The sequence below is a fragment of the Chrysochloris asiatica genome, unplaced genomic scaffold (assembly GCF_000296735.1).
Source record: "Chrysochloris asiatica unplaced genomic scaffold, ChrAsi1.0 scaffold00053, whole genome shotgun sequence".
In the NCBI taxonomy this organism is placed as follows: domain Eukaryota; kingdom Metazoa; phylum Chordata; class Mammalia; order Afrosoricida; family Chrysochloridae; genus Chrysochloris; species Chrysochloris asiatica.
This window is the reverse complement of record NW_006408571.1, coordinates 4,310,930-4,319,669: the sequence shown is the minus strand read 5'-3', so window position 1 is coordinate 4,319,669 and position 8,740 is coordinate 4,310,930. Positions and strand designations below refer to the sequence as shown.

At 36.8% G+C, this 8,740-nt stretch overlaps 1 pseudogene; it reads right to left on the bottom strand.

Annotated features, from left to right (window-relative positions):
* Positions 1 to 7,127: 7,127 nt before the first annotated feature.
* Positions 7,128 to 7,648, bottom strand: LOC102841211 (annotated as a pseudogene).
* Positions 7,649 to 8,740: the final 1,092 nt, after the last annotated feature.

Here is an 8,740-nt window from a genome sequence, read left to right as displayed (position 1 = left end):
CCTGACCCAAGCCATGGTATTTTCAATAACCTCATATGCATGCGAAAGCTGCACAGTGAATAAGGAAAACTGTAGAAGAATTGATGCTTTTGAGTTATGGTGTTGGAGGAGAATATTGAAGGTGCTATGGGCTGCCAAAGAAACAATAGATCTATTTTGGAAGAAGTGCAGCCAGCGTGCTCCTTGGAGGCCAAGATGGCCAAATTCGTCTCGCATACTTTGGACATATTGTCAGGAGGGACCAGTTTCTGGAGAAGGATATCATGTTTGGTAAGGTGGAGGGTCAGAGAAACAAAGGAAGACCCCCAACGAGATGGATTGGCCAAGTGACAGTGTGGCAATAGTAGTGAGGTTAGCCCAGGATGGGGCCGTGATTCGTTCTGCTGTGCATAAGGTCTCTATGAATCGGTACTGACTCCATGGCACCTAACAACAACAACAACAACAACATATATTTATGTTTTTAAATTTTTACCTTTTCATCATATGAAATTAGATTAATTTATGTTATTTTTCAAATGAATACATTTTAAAACTATTTGTAATTTAAAGATTTATCAGTCAATATATCTTTAAATTACAAATAGTTACAAGTAGATATTTAAAGAATTATGGGTAGAAATCATTCTGCCATGTCTGTGGTTACAAATGATCTTTTGTAATATTTTTAAATATCTATTTTTTTTCATAAGATTTGTTTATAGCTATAGCTTCTTTTGTTCCAAAGTGTGTATCTGAAATAAGCAAACGATTTTGAAACTGTCACTGCTGTGTAAAGCATCAAGTAGGTTTTCTAGGCATAGTTTGCACTGGTAGAGGGTAAAGAAACTACTTTATCAAAATTATGTTTCTGAGCCCAGAAATTGCTGTTGTTAAGTGCCATCCATTAGGTTCTGACTCATAGCAAGCCTGATTATGGTTTCTGAGAAACAGCTGGTAAGTTTCAACCACTGACCTTGTGGTTAGCAGTTCAGTACATATTCTATAGCGCCACACCAGGACTCACATAAATACACCCAAATTATGTTTTATAAAGGAAACAAGACACTTCACTGGAAAAAGAGTCTTTTCAACAAATGAGGCTGAAACAATGGGATACTGCTTGTGAAAACAATGAACCTTAGCTTAAAGCACATACATTACACAAAAATTAACTTGAAATTGTTTGTAAATTGTAATATAAAACTATAATATTTGTAAAGGAGCATGAGATCATTTTCACATGTAAAGTTTAGTGGAGATTTTTAAAGACAATCTGGAAACACATTTATATATATATAAAAAGAAATGGCTAAATTGGCCATGATTAAAATTTAAAAGTTTTGCTCTGTGAAAGATCCTGTTAAGAACAGACAATGATACTGTGAGAAAATATTTGCAATCATCTGCCTAACAATGGACTCATATGCATAATATGTAAAGAACTCTCTAAACTCAACAAGTAAGAATGCAAACTATCAAATTGGAAAATATTCAAAGTACTTAAATATTTCACTATAGATTATATGCAGATGTTAAATAAGCATATGAAAAGATGTTCAACATCATTAGCCATTAAGAAAATACAAGTTAAAATTAAAATGAGATTCCATTACAAACCTACTAGAACAGCTAAAACAAAAGATATGGATAATACCAAATATTGACAAGGATGTATATATACTAGATGCTTCCTCCTAATGTTGGTGGGAATGTAAAATGGTGTAAAATTGGGAAAGGTGTGCGATAGGGTTGTGTTCTTTCACCATACTTGTTCAATTTGTATGCTGAGCAAATAATATGAGAAGCTGGGTTCTATGAAGAAAAACGTGGTGTCAGGATTGGTGGAAGACTCATTAACAACCTGCGATATGCTGATGATACAACCTTGCTTGCTGAAAGTGAAGAGGACTTGAAACATATACTTATGAAGATCACAGAGCACAGCCTTTGATATGGATTACATCTCAATGTTAAGAAAACAAAAGTCCTCACCACTGGACCGATAAACAGCAATTCTTATCAGTGGAGAAGAGATTGAGGTTGTCAAGGACTTCATTCTTCTTGGATCAACTATCAACACTCACGGAAGCAGCAGTCAAGAGATCAGACGATGTATTGCACTGGGCAAATCTGCTGCACAGGAACTTTTCAAAGTATTGAAGAGCAGAGATGTCAGCTTGAGGACTAAGGTACGCCTGACCCAAGCCATGGTATTTTCAATAACCTCATATGGATGTGAAAGCTGGACAGTGAATAAGGAAGATCATAGAAGAATTGATGCCTTTGAGTTGTGGTGTTGGAGGAGAATACTGAAAGTACTGTGGACTGCCAAAAGAACCAATAGATCTGTTTTGGAAGAAGTACCACCAGAGTGCTCCTTGGAGGCCAAGATGGCTAGGCTTCATCTATCCTACTTTGAACACATTGTCTGGAGAGAACAGTCACTGGAGAAGGATATCATGCTGGGTGGGGTGGAGGGTCAGAGAAAAAAAGGAAGACCCCCAACAAGATGGATCAGCCAGGTGGCATCATTGATGGCGTCAAGTGTGGCAGCGGTAGTGAGGTTGGCCCAGGATCGGACATTGTTTCGTTCTGTTGTGCATGGGGTCGCTGTGAGTCAGTTCCGACTCGATGGCACCTGACAACAACAACAACAACTCTGGGAATCAATCTGAAAGTTTCTTTTTTAAAAACTAAGTATATAAGTTCCTAATTATCATAATAAGGAACTGCACTCAAGCACGTATCTTACATGAAAGAAAATATATATTCACACAAAACCAGATACACAAATGTTCATACCAATTTTATTTGTAATCATCCCAAATGTCTTCCAAGGAATTGATACATATAGTTAAACTATAGTACAGTCATAACATTTATATGCCATTCAGTGATAAAAAGTAACAAACTATTGATACATGCCACAACTTGGATGGCTGATTGAAGAAAGAGAGTATTAAAAAATCCCATGCTGTATGATTGATGAAACATCATTGTTATGGAGATAGAGATGAGGCACATGTGGTTGTAAGAGTATAGGAGAAAGGAATAAAGGTATGATACCAATGACAACAGGAAAAGTTTTTTTTATGGTGATGTAATAGCTGTTTTCAAGAGGTACCATATGATCAGGATCGGACATTGTTTTGTCTGCTGTGCTTGGGGTTGCTATGAGTCGGTTCCGACTTGATGGCACCTGACAACAACAACAACAAGAGCTGTGTATATTGATTGTTATGATGGTTATAAGAATCTACACATATGAAAAATTATATACAATTATACACAAAGATATATTTTTAGAAAAATGATTACATGAAAAAAATATTAATAGTGGTTTTTCTCTGCATCATAACTGATTTTTTTATTTTTGTTTAGTCTTTGGTGCTTTTCATAGTTTTTCAGCTTATTAGCTTTTAACATTATAGTTATAGTATAAAATATTTCCCTAATAAATATATTTGAAGGGGAAAAAAGAATGTGCTTTCCAAACTTGAGTGAGATTACTCTTCAGGATGGCCTAGAGCCTGGCAGCATTTCACTCTGCTATTCATGGGGTCACAAATTGGGGACTAACGTTAAGGCAGTTAGCACAAGAAAACAAGTAGATAATCAACTACTCATATTCAAGTTCAGGCTGAAGCTGAAGAAAAGTAAAACATATCCACATATGCCAAATTTGACATTGAACAAATCCCACCTAAGTTTACAGATCATTTCAAGAACAGATTTGATGCATTAGACAGTAATGACCAAAGACTAAAAGACTTGTGGGATGACATCAAGAACATCATACAGGAAGAAAGCAAATTCATTAAGAAGACAAGAAGAAAAAGGCCAAAACAGATGTCAGAAGAGACTTTGCAACTTAATCTCTAGTATACAGGTACTAAAGCAAATGGAAGAATTGAAGAAGTAAAAGAGCTAAAGAAAAAATTACAAAGAGCTGTTCAAGAAGGCAAAATCAAGTATTATAATGAAATGTCCAGTTAGAAAACCAAAAGACTAGAACACTGTCAACATTTCTCAAATTCAAGTCTCAACTTGAAATATTGTAGGATTCTATGGGCAAAATATTGAATGAGCCAGAAAGTAACAAAAGAAGATGGAAGGAATACTCAGAGTCACTGAGGCAAAAATAAATGATTGATGTTCAACTATTTCAAGAGGTAACATATATTCAAGAGCCAATGAGACGGCACTTAATAACAAAAACAACAACAAATGGTACTGAAGGAAGAAATCCAAGGTGCACTGAAGGCATTGGCAAAGAACAAGGCCCTGGGAATTGATGGACTATAAATTGAAAGCTTTTAACAAAATGATGCATCAACTGAAGACACTACTTATATATGCAAAGAAATTTGGCAGGCAGTTACCTGGACAATTGATTAGAAGGGATCCGTATTTGTGCCCTTTCCAAAGAGAGGTGACTCAACGGAATGTAGAAATCATCTGACAGTAGCATTAATGTCACATGCAAGTAAAATTTTGCTAAAGATAATTGAAAAATTGTTGCAACAGTATATTCCCAGGAAACTAACAGAACCTGAAGTCGAATTAGAACAAGGATGTGAAATGAGGGTTATCATTGCTGACATCAGATGAATCTTGGCTGAAAGCAGAGAATACAAGAAAGATGACTGTGCAAAGCTTTCTTTCGACTGAGTGGATCATGATACACTATGGACATAGGGAGAATGGAGAGAATACATATTCCAGAACACTTAATTGTGTTCATGAGGAATGTGTACATAGACCAAGAGGCAGTCATTCGAATAGAACAAGGGAGCACTGAGTGGTTTAAAATTAAAAAACTGTGCACCAGGTTGTATAATTTCCCCATACATATTCAATCTGGATGCTAAGCAAATAATCTCAGACACTGGATTTTATGAAGAAGGAGGCTGTGGCATCAGGATTGGAGGAAGATTTATCAACAGCCTGCAAGATGCAGATGATTCAACCTTGCTTGCTTAAAGCAAAGAGGACTGAAAATACTTACTGATGAAGAAGTGCCTTCAGTATGTGCTGCACTTCCATGTGAAGAAAACAAAACTCATCATCTCTGGACCAATAAATACCATCACGAAAAATGGAGAAAAGATTGAAGTTGTAAAATACTTCATTTTGCTTGAATCCACTATCAACATGCATGAAAGCAGTAGCCAATGAATCAAATGATATTTGCATTAGACAAATCTGCGGCAAATTGTTAAAAGGCAACGATATCAGTTTGAAGACTAAACTGCATTTGACCCAAACCATGATATTTTCAGTAGTCTCATCTGCATGTGGAAGGTGGATAATGGATAAGGGAGACACTAAAAAAACTGGTGCATTTTTTGTTATGGTGTTGGAGAAAAATATTAACAGTACGATGAATTGCCAGAAGAACAAACCAATCTGTGTTGGAAGAAATACAGTCATAATTCTAGCATAATTCCACAAAATCTAACAAACAAGTTAGGTGAGAATTCATCTCTCATACTTTGGACATATTATCAAGAGGGGCCAGCCCTGAGAAGGATAGCATGCTAGGTAAAGTTGAGGGTCAGCACAGAATTGGAAGACCCTCAATGAGGTGGATTGGCAAAGAGTTGGCAGGAATGGGCTGAAGCATAACAACAGTCACGGGGATGGTGCAGAGCTGGGCAGTGTTTTGTTCTGTTGTGCATAAGGTCAGTTTGAGTCAGAACCAACTAGATTGCACCTTACAACAACAATAACATCAAGGCCTCAGGATTCAAGAAGAGAACGTGGAAGGAGGGATAATCATTGCTAATGTCATGTGGATCTTGGCTGAAATCAGAAAATATCAAAAAGATATTTGCCTTTGTTGTCTTGCTTATGCAATGGCATTTGATGGGGTGGATCATAACAAATGATGGGTAACACTTGGCAGAATTGGAATGCCAGAACACTTCATTGTGCTCATTTGGAATGTCATACAGACCAAAAGGCAGTAGGTCAGACAGAAGAAGGGAATACTGCATGGTTTAGAATTGGTGAAGGTGTATATTAGGGTTGTAATCTTTCATCATACTTATTCAATCTTTATGCCTAGGAAATAAATGAGAAACTGAAGAACATGGCATTATTAACAGCCTGTGACCTGTAGAAAATGAAGTGGACTTGAAGCACTTACTGATGAAAATCAAAGAAAATAGTCTTCTGAATGGATTGTAGTTATACCACAATCAAACAAAAATCCTCACAACTGGACCAATAAGCAACATCATGATAAATGGAGAAAAGATTAAAGTTGCCAAGGATTTCTTTTACTTGGATCCACCATCAATGCCCTTAGAAGCAGTCACTAAGAAATCAGGCATACTACATTGGGCAAATCTGCTGCAAAAGACATCTTTAAAATGTTCAAAAGCAAAGATGTGACTTTAAGGACTTGGATGAACCAAACCATGGTAATCTCCTGTTAAAACTGAACAATGAATAAATAAAAAAAGACCAAAGAAAATGTGATGCCTTTGATGAAGAATATTAAATATACCATGGACTTCCAGAAGAATGAATAAATCTATCTTGGACTTAAAGCCTGAATGTTTCTTACAAGCGAAGATGGCAAGACTTGTCTCATATACTTTTTTTTTTTTTTTTTTTCAGCCACATTTTTACTAGCTTACATAAATATCTGAAAACAAATTCACCTCGCTTCCTTTCTGTATCCTTGGCACAATTATTTATTATAGATCTTAATAAACAAACTAGCTAAATAGTACAGGGGAAATGCATTTTAAAATATGAAACAGAGGTTAATAAATAGGCAACTATGTCAAGTATGGAGAGGACCATCTAGTTGTTCCTTTAAGATCCAGTCACTTATCTGCAACTTTTATTAACACAAATTTCATCTATAAAACAAGATAATTTATAACTTGATCTTGACTCACATTTTTGGGGGAGACAGCAGTTGAATTTTTACATTAAAAAACTGCAAAATTTTAACCAAAGGACAAATAAAGCATTCATTTTTTAAATTTTAGGTTCTATAAATAAAGGACAAATAAAAGTTTACACTTTTAAAAATTTAGCTTCTACACCAACAAATAATGACTTGATATCAATTATGTTATTCCATTTGCGACGTTTTTAAGCTCTCTTCTGCAGTGCATGGGCAGCTTCTAATGGGAATTGGTGTAAAGTCTGTTCTTGATGAAGATGACACGGGACAGATGTTGCCTGATGCCTGGACAATGCTGAATGTGACAGAACCAGCGAGACACGTTCAGATACTTCTCCTTTTCTTGAACTGTCAGGTCAGCTATAAAACGATGAAGTCCATAGTATAACAGGATATCTGCTAACATAAAGTTATAGCCTGTAAGGTAGACTTTATCTTCAAGATATAAATTAAGATCCTTCAGGAGAGTGCGGACGTCGTCTTTACTGGAGTGTCCATCTAGTTGAATTATCCTGTACTCTAACCACTGCTGAACAACTGCTTGTTTTTCCGCATTGCTCCCAAGCGAATAGTCTTTGTTGGCTTGCTTGACTAGATGAGTTGCTATCGTACTCAGCCCTGTAAGAGTTGGACCATTGTTTGAAGAACTGGAATCTGGCGCTCGCCATGGACACTGTATTTATTCCATTTACTCAGTCCCAGGGATTTCTCAAGCAGCATCAACTCAGCTGCTGCCGCCATCTTCCCTTGTCTCATATACTTTGGATAGGTTATCAGAAAGGACCACTATCTGGAAAAGGAAATCAGACTCAGAAAAGTAAAGGGTCAACAAAACAAGAGGAAGATTATCAACAGGATGGATTGATTGCACGTCTGCAACGATGGGCACAAACATAGCAATGGTTGTCAGGATGACTCATAACTGGGCAGTGTTTTGTTATGAGTCAGAACTGATTCAATGGCACCTAACAACAACAACAAAAAGCTCTCATAGAGGCCATCATCTAATTAGTTGGATACTGTAAGACTTCTTTTAGGTTCACAACTGTGGTGGTCCAGTGCCTACCTTGGCTGTAGGTAGGGCAAGGCTGGCTCCATTCCCTTTGAAATCTGCCACATCTTAATTCTTCCAGGGAGTCAGATATAGGACTCCACAGATGGCTCTCAGTCAGTTGTTAGAGGCTGCCAGAGCCCATGTCCTCAAGGAAAACATTTATTCAGTTTACTAAACGCCAGGAATTATCTTCAGCACTTTATCACTAATAGCTCATTTGTTGTTGTTGCTGTTATTAAGTGCCCTCAAGTCAGTTCTGATTCATTAGCAACCTCTGTATAGTTTCTGAGTAGCAGGTGATAGGTTTGAACTACCAACTTTGCAGTTACTAGTCAAGTGCTTATCCTATAGCACCACACCAGGATTCAAGTAACACATTTTAGTCCTCACAAAAAACCTACGTAGTTAAAAAAAAAAAATGTTGTCGAGGTCAATCCAACTTCAGTGTAGAAATATGCTCCATAGGATTTTCAATGTCTGCTTACCAAGCCTTCCTTTTCTGAGCAATCTCTGTGTGAACTCCAACCTACAACCTTTCATTCTTCAGTTAAGGGAGTCAAACATTTGTAGCACCCAGAGACTGACTCCACTGCATTTTAATGATCCCGTTTACTACATGAAAAAATTATGAACTGTTCTCCAGTTGAAAAATATACATTTTAATTGCTTGAATTATATTTGATTTTAGAGTTCTATCAGATGTTAAGGGGTCCTGGTGGCATTGTGGGCCACATGTTGGACTGCTAACTGCAAGGTCAGCAGTTCAAATCCATCAGTTA